Raw genomic sequence first — 20,257 nt, forward strand, 5'->3', positions numbered from 1 at the left:
GTTCCTTGAGTTCCGATGTCACTACCTGAAGGGCTATTCATGGACGAAGAATTATTGTTATTGTTGTGATTATTTCTATTTCTTTTATCTTGGTAAAAATAAGTTTTTAGCTTCTCATATAATTGTCCTAAAAAACCCTACGAGTTTTGCTTAAGTTTCTTGTTATCATGTGTTATAAAAATTGACAGGGAAGTGGCTAAAACAGATTAAAATTACACAAGCTCTAAGAGTCAAGTCTCTGTTGGGAAGGCTTAGGAAAGACAGAACTGGAAATACTCCACCAGCATGAACATCAGAAACATGGGGTCCAGTTTCTGTTCCAGCCCTGCCCAGATCCACCCTCTTCTAAGGCCTCATCCAGGTCTGGCCTCACCCTAGAGTCTTCTCTCACAGAACTCATTAAAGGAGACCAGAGATTCGGGCGGGGGCTCCTGCTGCCTCTCCTGAGCTGGTGCCCACAGTTTCCTAAAATGGAAAAGCAGATAAGTGGAAGCAAATAATTCTATATTTGGGGGTTACAATTTCTTTTTCATTGAAGCTAGCGCTTCTAGAAACACCTCACCTAGCAACTTGTTTTCCATTCCTGCAAATTCAGTAGCTGCTCCACAAGGCACAAGAAGGTAAATATAAATATAAAACATCTCTCTGAACAGTTCATCCTTTTTTCTCTATGCCTTCATCTGTCGATATAGCTTTTATTCTGCACATTTTATTTTCCAGGTAAATAATTTTTTAAATGGAAGAAAAAATAGAAATGCTAGGCCCTTCATTTAAGTCCTGAAAATTACAGAAAACTTAGCACCCAACTCCCCAGGGTGCTATGAGGATTAACTCACATCATGTAATGTTTCCTGAACAGTGCTCTGTAACAGACTTCTGAACACATAGTACGTGCTCAGTAAACATTGTATTAACTCATGTGTACATGTTTTCCAAATGCAGACTTACTCAAACATTGATGCCTTCTCTAGGCTTTCTAAACTGCAAAGAGCCAGCAGAAAATGACATGTTTGAAAATGGCGATTGGTGGCTTCCACTTTGAGCCAAAAGTATTTGTGTTGTGGTAACAGTGTTGGGTGTCAGGAGCTCTGTGCTGTGCCTACTTTCTCTAGGTGAGTGCTACTATATTGGATGTAGTGGAAGAAACATCAGCATTAAGAGGAGACTTTTTAAAGAAGCCAATTCATGGACCCCTTCCAAACCCACAGAATCACATTACTAAGAGAGAGCCTGGAATCGGAAATAATTCATATGCACATTGAAACTTGAGAGGCAGCCGGGTGTGGTGACTTATGCCTGTAATCCCAACACTTTGGGAGGTGGTAGTGGGCAGATAACCTGAAGTCAGGAGTTCAAGACCAGCCTGGGCAACATGGCCAAACCATGTCTCTACTAAAACATACAAAAATTAGCCAGGTGTGGTGGCTGGTGCCTGTAATCCTAGCTACTCGGGTGGCTGAGTCTGCAGAATCCCTTGAACCTGGGAAGTGGAGGTTGCAGTGGGCCAAGATGGTGCCACTGCACTCCTGCCTGTACAATGAGTGAAAACTCTGTCGAAAGAAAAGAAAGAAAGACAGACAGACAGAAAGAAAGACAGACAGACAGAAAGAAAGAAAGAAAGAAAGAAAGAAAGAAAGACAGACAGACTTGAGAGGCAAGGCTTAGCTAAGTGGCTCTCGGCCCATGCTTCCAGCCATAATCACATGGCCAGCTTAAAGAAATACCATCACTTGTGCCCTCCCCAGAGACTCTGTCTATTGATCTTCGTGGGAGCATCTATGTGGTTGTAATTAGAAAGTCAAATTTTCCCTCTTTGATGATAATATAATATCATATATACAAAAATTCTAAAGACCACCAATAAACTCAGATTTGATAAATTTAATAATGTTTCAGGATGCAAAAATCAAAGTACAAAAATTGATAGCATTTTTATACACTAAGGATGATCAAGCTGAGAACTGAATTAAAAAGTCACTTCCTTTTACAACAGCTACAAAAAAAAGGTAAAATGCTTAGAAATACAATTGGTCAAAGAGATGAATGATCCCTTCAAGGAAAACTACAAAACACTGATGAAAGAAATTGTACATGACACAAATGAGAAAAACATCCCCATGCTTATGGATTGGAAGAATTATGATCAATAAAATGACTCTACTGCCCAAAACAATCTACATATTAAATGCAATTCCTACCAAAATGCCAATGTTATTTTTTATAAAATTAGAAAAAAAACCCACTAAAATTCTTATGGAACCACAAAAAGAGCCTGAATAGTCAAAGCAAATCTAAGCAAAGAGAATAAAGCTGGAGATATTACATTATCTGATTTAAAATTATGCTAGAAGGCTGTAGTAACCAAAACAGCATGGTACTGATATAAATCGACACATAGATCAATGGTACAGAATAGAGAACCTAGAAATAAAGCCACATACCTACAAATGACTGATCTTTTACAAAGTCAACAAAAACACACACTGGAGAAATGACATCCTATTCAACAAATTGTGCTGGAAAAATTATATTTCCGTATGCAGAAGAATGGAATGGGACCCCTGTGTCCCACCATATACAAAAATCAACTCAATATGGATTAAAAGACTAAAATGTAAGACCTGAAACTATAAAAATGCTAGAAGAAACTCTAGGATAAACTCTTCTAGACATTGACTTGGACATAGAATTTATGACTAAGATCTCAAAAGCAGATGTAACAATAACAAAAATAGACAACAGCAACTCAATTAAACTAAAAAGCTCCTGAAAATGAGCTTTCTAATTAACACAGTGAACAGAAAACCTATGGAATGAGATAAATGTTTACGAGTTTTGCATGTGACAAAGATCTAATGTCCAGAATATGCAAGGAACTCAAACAGCTCAACAAAAATAAAACAAGTAACCTCATTAAAAAGCAAGCAAAGAACATGAACATTAAAAAAAAAAAAGACACTGATGGTCAATGGTCAACAAGCACGTAAAAGATGCTCAACCTTGTCAATGATCAGAGAAATGCCAATTAAAAACCACAAGGTGATACCAACTTACACCATGCAGAATGGCTATTACTAAAAAGCAGAAAAATACGCTATCAGCAAGGATAGAGAGAAAAGAGAACACTTATACATTGTTTGTGGGAAAGTAACTTTCTACAACCTCTGGAAAACAGTATGGAGATTTCAAAATAGACTAAAAATAGAACTTCCATTTGATTCAGCACTCCCACTGCTTGGTATCTACCCAAAGGAAAACAATTTGTTACATAAAGAAAATACCCATGCTGACATGTTTATCACAGCACTATTCATAATAGCCGATATATGAAATCAATTTAAATTTATCAATCAATAATCGAATAAAGAAAATGTGCTATACAAGTATACCATGGAATGCTACTCAGCCATGAAGAAGAATAAAATCATGTCTTTTGCAACAACATGAATAAAACCGGAGGCCATTACTGTAAGTGAAAAAACTCAGAAACAGAAAATCAAATTCAGTATTTTCTCACTTGTAAGTGGGAACTCAATTAAGCATACACTTGGATATAGAGACTGGAAAAATAGACACTGGAGACTCAGAAAGATGGGAGGTTGGAGAGGGTTTAGGAATGAGAAAATAACTAATTGGAACAATAAACAACATTCAGATGATTGTCACACCAAAAGCCCATACTTCATCACTATGCAACATGCTTCTGTAAGGGAGCTGCATTTGTACTCTCTCACGTATTAATAAAGAGATAAAAAAAAGGCCTGGTGCGGTGGCTCAAGCCTATAATCCCAGCACTTTGGGAGGCTGAGGAGGGCGGATCACGTGGTCAGGAGTTCAAGACCAGCGTGGCCAATATAGTGAAACCCCATCTCTACTAAAAATACAAAAATTAGCCAGGCGTGGTGGCACATGCCTGTAGTCCTAGCTACTTGGGAGGCTGAGGCAGGAGAATCACTTGAACCCGGGAAGCGGAGCTTGTGGTGAGCCGAGATTGTGTCACTGCACTCCAGCCTGGGGAACAGAGGGAAACTCGGTCTCAAAAAAAAAAAAAGAGAGAAAAAAAAAAACTTTGGCTTTTATCAAGAGGACAAACTGAATAGACCTCATAATTTTCATAAATAATTAGATTAGGCAAAAAATTTTAATAAAACTAAATAAAAATAATATTGTATTTTAAGAATGGTATAGAAAGATAATTTGATGAATTAGAGTAGTTAGTACTTAGCACATACAATATGTTAGGCAAGATTCTAAGCCACTTAGACCTTTATGGACAGAATACATAACAGAGTAAAATAAATAACAGAAAGATTCATTGGCAATGACAAATTGACATATTTTCAATCATATTAGATGATATTAAAACCATTAACAAATTTACTGTTTTGTTTCATAATAAAAAAGAATGTTTAATAACTTCATTAAAAAGTTGGCTAATTAGGCATATAGATAAATGGGCAGCATTTTGACCAGTACACAGGGGATACACATTTTCAAAGACCAGACAAAATTATTTATTTATTTTTTGGGGGAGAGAACAGTTTTATTATCTGGGGATACAGTGGGGTCTTCTCCCTGGGAGGTGGGGTCTTCCACTGGTTATCCCCGCCAGGGCTCCAGGGGGCGCCATGCGATTCAGCGCTGGGCTCCGCTGGGGGCCGGGCCTTGGAGGAGGCGAACTGTGCAGGGAAGCAGCAGCTGTGGGGTCCTCACCGCCCGCTCCGCCGGGCTGCACCCGGCCCCCTGGTGCTCCTCAGGCTCCCGCCGAGTCTGCGTCTCTGGAGGGCAGCGAACCATCCTGCCCAGAACCTTATCCTGACAGTCCAGTTTGACGCAGGTCAGGCATTTCTGCTTCCTCCTCTCGGGCTGACTTTGCACTTGGGTTTCTTCCAGTCCTTCCTCCAGCCGCTTCCCTGTCTGCTGGAGCTTAAATTCCAGCCTCACAGATGTTCCAGCTGGGAAGGGCGTGTCCAGGGCGCTGTCCACACTGGTCTCCCGGAAGGCCCGCTGCACGGGCGGGTGCTTGCAGATTCCTCCAGGGCCACCTGCAGGCCCCGGCGCTGGCCCGGTGAGCTCGGCCCCTCCCGCGTCCCCCGCGCCCACCCACGGGGCCAGCGAGATCCGCAGCCGTCTCAGGCTTCCCCTGTCACCCCGGCCCTGCGAAGTGGGTGTGCGCCCCTTAGTTCTCCGAGCCCGCCGGGAGCCACCTCCTCCCCTGCCCCTGGGGGGAGCCATGCCCGCAGAACGCTGGGCAGAGGCGAAGGAACCCGGAAATGTCCCTTTCTCCACACTGACCTTCGGGTCTGCTGGGTCCTCTCCACTCCCTCCCACCCTGCCCGCGCTGTTCCCTGGGGCCCGCAGTTTCAGCAAAGTTCCCTGCCGCGCCGGGAAGCCGTCCTGTTGCCCACTCTCACCCTTCCTCCTTTTCCGGCCCATTCTCTCTCCCCACTGGGTCTCCGACACGACCCTCTCTCCTCCCGGCTGTCCCCGGAGCCCCTCTCCGCTTCCCCAGCTCAGCCCCGTCTCTGATGGCTTCTCCCTCCCACCCCCAAGCGAATCTCCGGGCTCCCACGGGGTGCCCCCGATCCCCGGGGTCTAGGTCAACCGGCAAAATTATTTTAAATGGGAAGATTTGAATTCCATTGAATTCATGAAAGCAGGAATCCATCTGGTCATATTTTAAATAATTTTGAAATGATAATAGCAATTATCAATTTAAAGTTTAACCAGAATTCAGAATACCCACCATTTTACCAGAAAAAAAAAAAAAACCTGTTATAACTAACCAACTAAGTCAGTAAATTCTCAGGATACAATATTAACATATGAACATCAGTGGCATTTTTTTACAGTAACAACAAAATATCTGAAACAGGAATAAAGATAGTTCCATTTACAATATTAGCAAATAGAATGAAGTACTTAGGAATGAGTTAACAAAGAATATGAAAGATCTGCATGCTGAAAACTATAAAATGTTGAGGAAAGAAAATGAAGAATACAAAATGGGAAATATGTGTTCATGGATTTTAAAAATTAATATTGTTAAAATATCCATACTACACAAAGTGATCTACAGAGTTAAATTTCTATCAAAATTTTAATGCCATTTTATTAAAATGTAGAACAACAATTTTAAAATTAGTATGGAACCACAAAAGACCTCAAATAGCCAAATACTGAGAACAAAAAGGCTGAAAGCCTCACACTTCCTGATTTCAAACTATATTACAAAGCTGTAGTCATTAATATAGTATAGTACCTACATAAAAACCAATAGAACAGAATAGAGGACCCAGAAATAAACTCACAGATATACAGTCAACCAATCCCACAGAATGGAGAAAGGATAAACACATCAAGGAGTGGTGTAGGAAAAACTAGATACGCACAGACAAAAAGTAAACCTTTCTCTGATGTCATCACAAAATGAATTTGAAATGAAATAAAGACTTAAACATAAGAACTGAAATCATGAATCCTCTAAAAAAAAAAAATGGAGAAAAACCTCCTTGACACTGGTCATGGCAATGATGTTTTGGATTTGACACCAAGAACACAGTCAACAAAAGCAAAAATAAACAAGTGGAACTATGTCAAAGTAAAAATTTTCTGCACAATAAAGGAAACAATCAGCAAAATATAAAGGCATTATATGGAATGGGAGAAAATATTTGTAAACCATATGTAGGATAATATGTTACTATCCAAAATATATGTCATACTAATCAATACAAAAAACCCACAGCAGAATTAAAAGCAATTTCTTGATTAATAATTGGGCAAAATATATAAATAGTAATTTTTCCAAAGATATACAAATGGCCAGCAGGTATATAAAAAATGCTCAACATCACTAATTATCACAGTAATTAAAATCAAAATCACAATGAGGTATCACCTTATCGTGGTGTTTGGATACCTATTATTAAAAAGTCAAAAGACAAAAAGTGTTAGGGTGTGGAAAAAGAGAACACTTGTGCACTGTTGCTGAGGATGTCAATTGGTGCAGCTATTATGAAAAACAGTATGGAGGTTCCTTCAAATTTTTAAACTAGAACTACCATTAATCCCAATTAGGAGTATTTAGCCAAAGGACATAAAATCAGGATCATCAAGGGTATCTGCACTCCTCTGATACAGATAAACTGAGAGACATAATTTCAGCTTTAATAAAAATGAAACTCTTTCATCCACAACAATATTGATAAATCTTGAAGACATTATGCTAAATGAAATAAGCTGAATACAGAAAGACAACTACTGCATGATCTCGTTTGTATGTAAAATCTAAAAAAGTAAATAAAAATTTTAAAAAGCCATGGAAACAGTAGAACGCTGGTTCCCATGGGCTAGGAAGTGGGGAAAGTGGGGAGATTTCCATGGAAGGGGCGCACCTTCAGTTACAAGGTGAGTAACTGCTGGGGACCTAATGTACAGAATAGTGACTATAGTTAACAATACCGTGTACTTGAAATTTGCTGCAAGAGTAGATCTCAGGTGCTCTCACCACACACACAGAAACGTATTCACTATGTGAGGGGATAGATAGGCTAACTAGCTTAACTGAGGTAATTTAAAGACCACTGACATCTCAAAACACTCTATTGTACACCCTAAAAATACACACTTTTCAATTTGTCAATCATAGCTCAACGAATGGAGAAAAAATAAGAGTAACCAGCAGGTCATATCTAGCCACACGGAAACTCGATTTAAAACACGCTTGGCCACTGTTCGCAGCTCAACTCGGGAACGGCCGGAGCGCTTCGGGCCCCTGGACTTCGACGCTCCTCCCGCGCCCCCGTGGCTGGGGAGGGTACAGTCGTTCCCAGGATTCCAGGCACGCAGATCCGGCAGGGCCATCGCCGTCCCCTTGCTCTTGCCGCAGCCCCGTTAGGCTCCGCGTTTCGGGGCCTCCTGGCCGGGGAGGCTGCCTGTGGCTGCCCGCGCGCCCCCGGGGCTGTGGCTCCGCCGGCCCCCGCTTCGGCCCCGCGCAGCCCCTCCGAGGCCGCAGCCGTCTGGCGCCCGTACCCGCGGCCTCTGCCCGTACCCGCCGCCAGCGCCTTCGCTGTGGCCGCTCCTCCCCCTCCCCGAGCCCGAGCGGGCCCAGCGGAGAAGGAGGGCGGAGAAGCTGGAACCCGAACGCGGAGCTGCAGGCGGCAGGTGCGGGAACGGGAGAAGCTATGGCCTCGCACAGGACGGCTGCTCAGAGCGACACGAGCAACCGCCAGGAGCTCCGCACGCAGCTGGAAGAACTCAGTAACGTACTCCGCTGTGGGAGAAATGGAGATAATAAAAGTCTGATGTAGAAGTACTCGCAGAGAACCATGCTCCTTGGTCAATCTCAGATTATTATCAGACCTACTCTAATGATGTTAGTCTTCCAAATAAAGTGAGTGACTGAACGGTCAGATCAGCAAGATCAGGATATTGAAAGTCCTGCTTTGAATTCTAACGACAAGTTATAAATAGAAAATGACGCTCACCCTGGTACTGATAGGACAGCAAATGTTAAGTGTAGACAAGAGGGTCATCTGCCTCCAATTCACAGGAGCCAGCCTCTGCATTAGCAGCACAAGATACGTCCTTAGAAGGTTCGTCATTAGCTGGAAGTTTGAGAGCTGCAGCAGAAGCGGGTTTATCACAGACTGGATTTAGTGATGATGAAAATACTGGACTGTATTTTCAGCACAGCACTGGTTTCTATTAAGATTCTGAGAATCAAATATATTATGATTTAATTTATTACTACTGTGATGTGGAAAGTGGTCGCTATCGGTTTCATTCTCGAGTAGATTTGCAACCTTATGAGACTTATAGCACGAAACAAAAATGAAACATTGAGAAAAGAAAGGATTCTTCTACAAAAAAACGATGAGGAAAAGGATTTGAATTCAGAGGATCGAGAAGCCTTCAGTGTTGAACATACAAGCTGCAATGAGAAAGACAATTTCACAAATGTGAAAAAAAAAGCCAAAATAGGCATTCATCACAAAAATAATCCCCAAAATTCGCTGTTGCAGTTAGTGGAAATACTATGGAATCCCCTTTTAATGAAAACATCTCAATTCATCGTTAAGGATGAGAAAATCACGGAGACTGATAGTGAACCAGAAGAAGGTGAAATTACAGACTCTCAGACCGAGGGTAGTTATGATGAAGGCATTACCAGTAAACGCAATGCAACTGCAAAAGACACTGAGGAGGAAGATGAGGAAAAATTGTGGACCTCATATATGAGAGTAATTGTCATTAGATCACCTGTGCTACAGACAGGATCATTCTTCATCATTACTGCTGTAAAACCTGCTCCAATTGGAAGAGAAAATGACATGGAGCATACTCTTCGAATCCCTGAAGCTGGTGTAAGTTTCATGCAGAAATCTCTTTTGACCATGACTTACAAAGTGATGTCCTTTTGGATCAGGCAGTCAAAATGGAACAATTGTTAATGGAAAATGGATTGTTCAGCTGAAAACTAAATGTGACCCTTATGAACCTGAGCAGGGAGGTAAAGTGAAAGTTGGAGACACTGTGTTATCCTATTACATTCACCCTGGCAGAAATAGCTGTGCTGGATGTGAACCAGGCAGGTTAGAGCTCACCTTTTCCTTGATAAGAAAGATGAATCATTTGTTGGTCCATCATTAACTAAGAAGGAAACGACTTGGAAAGAAGAAAAGGATTTTAAAAATACATGAGTAAAATATGGTTTACAGAATACAGACTACAAAGATGTTAAGATACTGGAGAATCAAAAATATAAAGATAGAGCTGGAAAACATAGGGAGCAGATTGGAAGTGAAGGAAATTTCCAAAGAGATGCTGCTGCTGCATCTGTTCATTCTGAAATTACTGATGGCGACAAAGGTCAGAAGATGTTGAAAAAGATGTGTTGAAAACAGGAGAAGGCCCGGGGAAGGATGGTGGGAGAATAAAAACTCCAATACAGCTTCAGCTTTGGCAAACACATGCAGGATTGGAGACAGACAAACCATCCTCAGTTAAAGAGACTCACCTTCTCCAAAACAAGAACAACAACAACAACTGGGACAAAGCACAGGAGAGGTTTGCCAAAAACTTTCCAGATACTAAACTTCCAAAAGATGACCTAGGAACCATTCCTCGGGTAAAAGGGACTGAGGAGTGAAGGTTAATCACAGAAGAAAACTCAAGCTTTTTTATAAATAGAGTTTGGAAACTCTTATTTTATTGCAGAATGTTTCTCCCCAAAAAAGTCAGTGGCATAAGAAAGCTGTGTCACAGTTTACCCCTTCCTGATTCAGAAATGTGTAATAAAATGTGGTTTGCAGCTTTTAAAAAACACTTTTTAAATTAATAATTAGTGACTGAATTAAGTTATACAGTAAGTGAACTAAAGTTCACAGGGCACAGATAAGTTTATCAAACTTTACTATTTTATCTTGTCATTTACAACATCCATATAAGCAATTAGCCATATAAGCAAAATTCATATAACCACTTAAATGCTCATTTGTCCTTGTCTCCATATATTCATAGTAGCATGCACAGAAAATACAGCAAAAGAAACATCTAAAATCTATAAAAATAAATCTGACAATATACATTCTTTTTTATGTCCTTCAGGACCTAGATAAAAAATGTTGAGACATGAATAGTGATGCATACATTTTCTTATATTTGGAATAGCCTAAATCATATTAAAGAACTAATGAACAGGTGACATGTCACAGAAAATTAGTCTTTTATTGTTTTCTTCGGTGAAGAATCTGCATTTGTTGATATATACTGTGCATTCAGCATTGGTATTTGGTTTGTTTCATAGCTAATGAAATGTTTATACATGAAAAAAAGAGTACAGTATTGAAATAGTCCATGTGCTGGCATTCATACTTTTTATAAATACCATTGCAGGCAATGAAGTTGTGCCAGAAAAATCTGATTTTGAGTACAAAAGGAATACTTAGCCAGGGCCTCAAGCTCAATATATTTATTGAAAATGTCCTAAATTGCCATAAAACATTATAACATTAAATTACTCATTTCAATAAATTATGAATTAAACAAAAAATACGAATGATGTCTTTTATGGATCAGGGAAGTGCTAATGAGACAGAATGGCCATTGAAGCCAAAAGGTCTGAATTCAGGTAGATAATTTTACTCATATTAGTTTTAGGTTAGAGAAAACAATACTTCTGACCATATACTATTTATTGCAGTGGAGTATTTCAAAAATATGTACATAATATATAATTATTTTTCTAATGGTATAAAAGTAATCACACTCTACAAATTATTACAATATGGTCTATTGATGAGAGGGGTGTTTCAAATGAAAAAAACTTGGAATTTCTCATGGTGATAGATGCCATAGAAAATCTATGTAAAATATTTCAGTCATATATGCAATTATTGATATTTCTGCTTTTCAGAAAAGTAATATACTTTAAACACTTAATGCAGACAATTAAAATCACCAAGAAGTTACAAGAATTCACAGAATGCCTAATATAGTTGAAAGGAAATTAAGAAAACCTCCCAGCACTGGAAGTAAATAAAGGTAATGATCCAGAGAAGTAATCAACCTAAGAGGCCAGGGCTCCACTCAGATGCGTCTGATTACAAGAATGTCAGGTCCGTGTGGGTTGTTCCCTTCTGACAAAGCAAATGGAATAAATAAAGAGAAACTGCCTGCAGGCATTGGAATGCGGTGTCTCCCATATGTGAGGATTAAATTATAAATTATGTCGCACACAAGGAGATGAGCTACTGGTGTGAAGCATCAGAAGAAATTATATGGCACATAAATCTCAGATATTGAATTTATATTTACATGTTTAAGTCAATATAATGGAAAAACAAGAAACCAAAATAATGTGGAAAGAAACTACGAGCTTGTCAAGCTATCTTTGGAAAAGAGGCCAATGAAAAGTAAAGTATTGAAAGTGTTGTAAAACAATTTAATGTACAACATACAAATTACATATTAAAATAGGCTGAGCCAAAAAGAGGGCTAGTAAAGTGAAATGCTGATCACAATTAATGTAGTCATATATGTTATAGAAGGCAAATTAATAGAAAATATAAATATATTTATATATGAAGATTAGATTGAGAAGAAATAAAAAGCATTTAATTGTTTTACCAGACTCTAAATAGGAAGGCAACAAAGAATCAGTGACTTGTAAGTTTCAGAAATTGGAAACCAGACATGAAACCTTTAAAAGTTTAGGGTGTAATATATGAAAAAAAAGGTAAATTAAGAAATACTTAGAAGAAATAGTGGTTTGGGTTATTTTGAATACTGCTTAATACACATGAGAGTGCAGTTGTCTTTTTTGACATGCTTATTTTGTTTCCTTTTGATATAAACCCAGCAATGAGATTGCTGCATCATATGGTAGTTCTATTTATAATTTCCCCACATTTCTGTATCCCGAGATCATGGTCATTTTCTTGACTATCTATTCTGATCTATTCTGCCTCAGTTTCCCCCTAAGAGATCTTAGGGTCATAATCATATTGGAGGTTGAGGGGCTAGGTCACTTTTTCTGGAGCTGTTTCCTGCTGAGTGGGTGTTATTTCTGCCTAGTCTGGGCCCTAAAGTTTCTTCCTGTGTGATCTAACTGGGTGTAAACCATGTAATTTGTGGAACCAGTGGGCAAGATGTTGGCAGCCAAATGTTGAAAGCCTTGCAAAACCATCATGCAAACATGGAGTTGCCGTAAGCAAGAGAGCAAGAAATCAGTTAACATTTTAAACAAAATTGGAACAAAAGTAAAAGCTGAAAGTATAGTAATGGCTGTTACTATTAAAGAGAGTAAGGCAGGTAATAGACATTGCTTTCATGGTCCCATGGAAGTTCATAGAGATTCAATTTTGTCTGCCTGGGTGATGATATTTTTAATATTTTCTTGGACTAAACCGGGCTGATTGATCTCAAAAACAGCATTCCTCTTTTAGATATAAACATGTTCCTCTTTGCCTGGCTGGGAGAAGATCCCAGGCTCTTTGCTTTTGTCGGACTACAGTGGCCATGGAGTCCAGATGTTGTTGAAGTCTACTGAGGCCCTCTGCTGCTTGTTGCGGACCCATTGAGGTTTTCTGAGATAGTTTATACTGGATTCCCAAGGCTCCACCTTATGGTGACATTTATGCTGCAAAAGTATTTTGCATTAAAATGGTGAAAGCAACAAACGTTTTAAGTATTTTCTATTTTTTGCTAATAAGCAAAATTTTGTGCAGCTAAGTTGGCAGCAGTCATTCGGTCCATTTATGGATGGTACAGTTGAATGGTGGTCAAAGTTAGAGCCTGGAAGCCTTCAGTAAATGCGCTGAAGTTGTCTGAGGGCCATCAGAGTTGTTGCTTATATTGGATTAGATCATTTATTGAGAGTAGAACAAGCACTCTGATGGTCCTCTCTCCATTTGGAACTTTCTGTAAGAGGAGCAATTTCTCTGGCCCTGGATGGTGTGAAGTCCCACTGTGAGTAACTGCAGCTGGGCTGGTCTCTATTGTACCTGGCAAAGGCTGATAGAAAGGAGCATAAGGAGGAGGTGAAACAAGCTTAGATTCTACAGAAGACTCTGATAGTGTGGGGATGCTGGGTATTCTAAAGGAGGTGTGGACCCCTGAGTGCCCCTGTCTGGAGCTGGTGTTGGGCTGTGGGGTCTGGGGTCCCTTCCCCTTAATAAGAGATGATCTTCCAATGGTTCTGAGGGGCTTTCTGGCTTACTAGGCTTTAGCCCACAGGTGCTGCATAGAGCTGGATTTTGTTGTCAGGCCAGAACGGCTTGCACATAGGGTACTTCAGACCATTTTCCCTGATTGCTACAGAAAAGATCTAGCTGTAGGATGGAGTTAAAGTTCACAGTCTCCTTCTCCAGCCATGTTTTGTCAGCTAATCTGTAGGCAGGCTAAATAGTATTACAAAAGAAGATAAGGTTTTCTTTTTTCTAAGTTCATTTAGCCAAAAGCTGTTCTAATTTTTAGATATACATCCCAGGGGTGTTTCAGTGACAGTAGAGGAAGCGGCTCCCATGGTGCCGAGAGAATCCTGCAATGACAGAACATTTACTGAAGTCCAGGAGGCTGTGGGCGTCCTCATGAGCCAAGTGAAAACACCAAGGGGTCCAGCGCATCCCCTCGAAACCCCATTAACTGAAGCTCTAGGAGGTCATAGGCATTTGCCATACACTGTCCTAGCTCCCCCAGCGGTGGACATCTCCAGCCCTACGGAGATGAGCCCCACTGCGGGCTGGGGGGCAGATGTCTGGCTGACAAGCCTTGCTCTAATTCACTGGTTTGCCATTTGTGATGCCCAGTTACAACACCTGGAATGCTCAGATGCAAACCCTACGACTGGGCATCTGCTTGACTGTGCATCTTTTGTTCAGCAAAGAAAGCCGGTTGAAGAACAATTTCAAGGAGCTGGGAAATGCATAAAGCCTGAAGGGACAGGGTTCTCTTAATGTGCTGCTTAAAACAAAGCAAAAATTTTGTAAACAGAAAACCTGACCAGAAAATAAATTATAGTAGCCACTAGGTGGCGATCGAGTATTGCTGAACGGACAGCAAACGATAAGCCGAGTCTAAACTGTGGCCAGAAAGGTGTGAAACTAAGCGGCAAATAGCCCAAATATGAAATATTGAGGGCAACCCATGTGGTTGGCGTATTTATCGATACTACAGAAGCCGCAGAGAAAAGGAGAGCGGACATATATTCTCTCTCTAAAGAATGCAGGTGACTTAAAAACGTTTCCCCCAGAACTTTACTGAAACAGCGCTGGAACCAGCAGCGATAGTTAACCAGGTAGTCTGAAACTGCCATAGTATTCACTGCAAGTAAAGGGAAACTGAAATTAATGAAGCAGACAAACGTCTCCGCAGGTCATGGCACCAGAAATGTTGATGGCTGATGTAATACCTTGGTTCTTATCTTCTTAGTTTAAAAGAATTTAAACAAGAGACACACAGCAAAAGAAGTACAGCATAATTTATTGCAAAAAAAAGGAATATTTTGAAAATTAAGTGCAGAATAGACGGTACAGTCTGAGAAAGAGATTCCAGGGCAGCCTGCTCATAAAAGTGAGACAGCATTAATTATTGCTGGAGAAACCCTCTTTATGGGAGTTTTGCATGATTATTTCATAAGAAGGTGGAAAGAAGTGTTACGGTAAGCATGTTCTGACTGGTCTTCTGGGTACACATGTGCAGTAGCTCTACATATTTGTGCATACATTGCATGCCTCACTAGCATCTTAAATCTCCACCCAGGAATGTGTTTTTTACTATTAAAATGAACAAAGGGTCAGCTTGAGGACAGATAAAATCAAAATGCACATGCTCTGTAGAAGTAAAAGTCCCTACTGAAGATAGCGGGTTTCAAATGACCCCAAGTGCTCCACGTCTTAAATGTTCCTCCCGTAAAGCTGGAACACTATCTGTTCCTGAGGTATCAGGTCCCATTTGTGGCTCTGAGCCACTGGCAAGCCAGGCCTGACTTGAGATGAGACCAATGATTTCAAGTGTAAAATGCCTAAATAGTCAGTAGCTTCAGGTTGCATTTTGGAGCTTGTCCACTTAAGTGGGTTGATGAAAATGGCTCACAAGACTCACGCCTCAGAAATGGGTTTTATTCCTTTGCTCTTAGCAGATTTTATGCAACCCAATAATTAACCTTTCTGATCCCTAGACTTTCACATTCGTGAAAAAGGCGCCATTGAAAGTGACCTTTCCAGGAAGCCACAGCCTTTGTCACCCCTGCAGAGCTCTGAAGCTGCTCACAAGCAGGCCAGGTGGAAGATTTCTCTCAAAAAAAGCGAGAGGCGCGGAGCCTCGTCCCTTCCTCCAGTGATTAGCGCACTCTCCCTGAGCCTGGTGCATGCTGGGATTGCAGTGCTGCAGCCCTGTGACCAAAGAGCTTTGTTATAGTTATCTGTGAAGTGTTCAACAAACTACTTTACTTCATTATTACTGGAAGCCAGAAGCTCAGTTGTGTTTACTTTTTGGATTTTATATCAGTGAGATTGTGTAATATGTATACTTTTACATCTACTTTCTTCTATGCAACATTATATTTATGATATTAATTCATGATATTGCAGATAGCTATAGTTTATTTAAAAATTATTTTTTACACTGTGGTAAAGTATACATAAAATTAACCATTTTAGCTATTTTAAGTGTGCAGCTCAGAAAAATTAACTACTTTCACATTGTTTTGCAACTGTCATTACCACTCATAGGGACCTTCTTTCAACTTGCAGAAACAAAACTCTATACCCATTAAATAAGCTCCTTGTTACTCCCCCTCTAGCTCCTAAGAACCACTCTTCTATTTGGGTTTCTAGAATTTAACTACTCTAAGTATCTCGTAAGTGGAATGATTCAGTATTTGTCCTTTTATGACTGGCTCATGTCACTTTGCACAATGTCCTTAAGGTTCATGCATGACATACCATGTGTCAGAATTTCCTTATTTTACAGAGCTGAATAATATTCCACTCTATGTATAAATCACATTTTATCTATTAATCATTGATGGTAATTCAAACAACACTTGAGTAATTCAAACACCTTTTTGGTGATGTGAGTAATGCTGCTATGAACCTAGGTGTATGTGTATTATTTTGTGTCTTTGCTTTCATATCTTTTGCTGCATACCCAGATGTGAAATTGCTGGATTGTATGGTGATTTTATGTGTAAATTTTTTAGTTACTGTGTTGTTATTTTATAGCAGCTGCAGCATTTTACATTCCCACCAACAGTGTACAAGGATTCTAATTGCTCCACGTCCTCACCAACACTTTGGATTTTCTGTATTTTTTTTTCTTTTGGTAGTAGCTATGCTGATGGGTATTAAGTGATATGTCATTTGGGGTTAGATTTGCATTTCACTAATGATGAGTTTTGTTGAGCGTCTTTTCATGTGCTTATTAGCTACTTTACATAATTTTTAGAGAAATGTCTGCTTAAGTTTTTGCCAATATTTTAAACAAGTAGTTTGTTTTATTGTTGCTGAATTGTTCTTTGCATATTCTGGATAGATTCCTATTCGTCTATTTTTCTTTTGTTTCTTGTGTTGTGGGTGTCCTGTTTAAAAAAAAAAAAAACTGCCAAATCCAGTGTTATGACGTATTTCCCCTATATTTTATTCTAAGAATTTTGTAGTTTTAGCTCTTACATTTAGGTATTTGATCCAGTTAGTTAATTTTTTCTTACAGTATAAGTGAAGGGCCCAGGTTCATTCTTTTACATGTGGGTACCTAATTTCCCCAGCACCAATTGTTGTGAAGACAGTTCTTGGCTGGGCACGATGGCTCACACCTGTAATCCCAGCACTTTGGGAGGCCGAGGCGGGCGGATCACAAGGTCAGGAGATCAAGACCATCCTGGCTAGCAAGGTGTCCGCTGTGCTCCTGATCCAGTGAGGCATCCATTGCCACTCCCGATCGGGCTAAAGGCTTGCCATTGTTCCTGCACAGCTAAGCGCCTGGGTTCATCCTAATCAAGCTGAACACTAGTCACTGGGTTCCACGGTTCTCTTCCGTGACCCACAGCTTCTAATAGAGCTATAACACTCACCGCATGGCTCAAGATTCCATTCCTTGGAATCCGTGAGGCCAAGAGCCCCAGGTCAGAGAACAGGAGGCTTGCCACCATCTTGGAAGTGGTCTGCCAAAATTATGGAAGTGGCCCGCCACCATCTTGGGAGCTCTGGGAGCAAAGACCGCCCCATGGTAACAGCACCTTAACTATGTGTCCCCAAGGACCTACAGATCACAGGGCAACAGGGGCTGTGAGGGAGTTGTCTGGATTTCCCAAGGTGGAGGAGGCGAAAGAGGAGATGGATCCCAAGCTCCTGCACCAGCACCAGCGAGAGACAAAGGCCCCGCCAAACGCCGGAAGCCACACCCTCCTCTCTTCTCAAACTGTGCGCCTGATTCGGTGGTTCCCACACCAGCGCCACTGATGGAATAAAACGCCAGGACCCACCCACCCGCACCCCACCCCGGCCCCTACCCCACTCACCCTGAGCGTTAGTGCGTTTTTGTTTGTTTCTTTGTTTTACTTTAAGTTTTGGGATACATGTGCAGAACGTGCAGGTTTGTTACAGAGGTTTACATGTGCCATGGTGGTTTTCTGCACTTATCAACCTGCCATTTAGGTTTTAAGCCCCACATGCATTAGATATTTGTCCTAATGCTCTCCCTCCCCTTGAGCCCAACCCCCTAACAGGCCCCAGTGTGTGATGTTCCCTTCTGGTGTACATGTGTTCTCATTGTTCAACTCCCACATATGAGTGAGAACATATGGTGTTTGGTTTCCTGTTCCCTGTGTTAGTTTGCTGAGGATAATGGTTTCCAGCTTCACTCACGTCCCTGCAAAGGACATGAACTTATTCTTTTTTATGGCTGCATAGTATTCCATGGTGTATATGTGCCACATTTTCTTTTTCCAGTCTATCATTGATGGGCATTTGGGTTGGTTCCAAGTCTTTGCTATTGTAAACAGTGCTGCAATAAACGTAAATGTGCATGTGTCTTTATAGTAGAATGATTTATATTCCTTTGGATATATACCCAGTAATGGGATTGCTGGGTCAAATGGTATTTCTGCTTGTAGATCCTTGAGGAATCACCACACTGTCTTCCACAATGGTTGAACTAATTTACACTCCCTCCAGCAGTGTAAAAACGTTTCTATTTCTCCACAGCCTCACCAGCATCTGTTGTTTCCTGACTTTTTAATAATTGCCATTCCAACTGGCGTGAGATGGTATCTCATTGTGGTTTTGATTTGCCTTTCTCTAATAACTAGTGATGATGAGATATTTTAAAGTATTTTTTGGCCACATAAATGTCTTCTTCTTCTTCTTCTTCTTCTCCTTCTCCTTCTCCTTCTTCTCCTTCTTCTCCTTCTTCTCCTTCTTCTCCTTCTTCTCCTTCTTCTCCTCCTCCTCCTCCTGCTTCTGCTTCTTCTTCTTCTTCTTCTTCTTCTTCTTCTTCTTCTTCTTCTTCTTCTTCTTCTTCTTCTTCTCCACAAAGTCTTGCTCTGTCACCCAGGCTGGAATGCAGTGGCAGGATCTTGGCTCACTGCAACATCTGCTTCCCGGGTTCAAGTGATTCTCCTGCTTCAGCCTCCCGAGAAGCTGGGATTACAGGCACCTGCCAATATGCCTGGCTAATTTTTTGTGTTTTCAGTAGAGACGAGATTTCAGCATGTTGGCCAGGCTGGTCTCAAACTCCTGACCTCATGATCCACCTGCCTCCACGTTCCAAAGTGCTGGGATTACAGGTGTGAGCCACCACACTCAGTCAAATATCTTCTTTTGAGAAGAGTCTGTTCATATTCTCTGCCCACTTTTTGATGGTTTTTTTTTTCTTGTGAATTCGTTTGAGTTCCTTGTAGATTCCAGATGTTAGACCTTTGTCAGATGGATAGATGGCAAAAATTTTCTCATTCTGTAGGTTGCCTTTCACTCTGATGATAGCTTCTTTTGCTGTGCAGAAGCTCTTTAATTAGATCTCATTTGTCAATTTTGGCTTTTGTTGCAATTGCTTTTGGTATTTTAGTCATGAAGTCTTTGCTCATACCTATGTCCTGAATGGTATTGCCTAGGTTTTCTTCTAGGGTTTTTATGGTTTGGGGTTTTACATTTAAGACTTTAATCCATCTTGAGATAATGTTTAAGGTGTAAGGAAGGGGTGCAGTTTCTGTTTTCTGCATATGGCTAGCCAGTTTTTTCAGCACCATTTGTTAAATAGAAAATCTTTCCCCATTGCTTGTTTTTGTCAGGTTTGTCAAAGATCAGATGGTTGTAGATGTGTGGTGTTATTTCAGAGGTCTTTGTTCTGTTCCATTGGTCTATATATCTGTTTTGGTACCAGTACCGTGGTGTTTTGGTTACTGTAGCCTTGAAGTATAGTTTGAAGTCTGGTAGCATGATGCCTCCAGCTTTGTTGTTTTTGCTTAGGATTGTCTTGGGTGGACAGGCAAACAGGCTGGAATAGTTGGGGTCACATGCGCAGAGTATCACAGCTAATTAAGAAGTGAGCTGAGACTTGAAATGCGCATGCTCTTTCCCTTACCAGGATCTGTTGAGTCATGCATCTTAGCAGCTATTTAAGGGTAGGAAGTAGAACATTTGGACATCTTTTCAACAACTTATTAGGCATTTTCATAATGCAGGAAAGACCCTCATCCCATCCCTGAGCCCCTCTCTCACCATGCTGCACCTCACTGCTGACCACATCGTGGGGTGGC

At 40.7% G+C, this 20,257-nt stretch overlaps 2 pseudogenes; one reads left to right on the forward strand and one right to left on the reverse strand.

Annotated features, from left to right (window-relative positions):
• Positions 1–905: 905 nt before the first annotated feature.
• LOC129397654 (retinoic acid receptor responder protein 2-like) lies at positions 906–6,844 on the reverse strand (annotated as a pseudogene).
• A 1,901-nt stretch (positions 6,845–8,745) lies between these two features.
• On the forward strand, positions 8,746–10,153 carry LOC134730304 (angiogenic factor with G patch and FHA domains 1-like; annotated as a pseudogene).
• The last annotated feature ends 10,104 nt before the right edge of the window (positions 10,154–20,257 follow it).

Source organism: Pan paniscus, chromosome 3, assembly GCF_029289425.2.
Source record: "Pan paniscus chromosome 3, NHGRI_mPanPan1-v2.0_pri, whole genome shotgun sequence".
Classification (NCBI taxonomy): domain Eukaryota; kingdom Metazoa; phylum Chordata; class Mammalia; order Primates; family Hominidae; genus Pan; species Pan paniscus.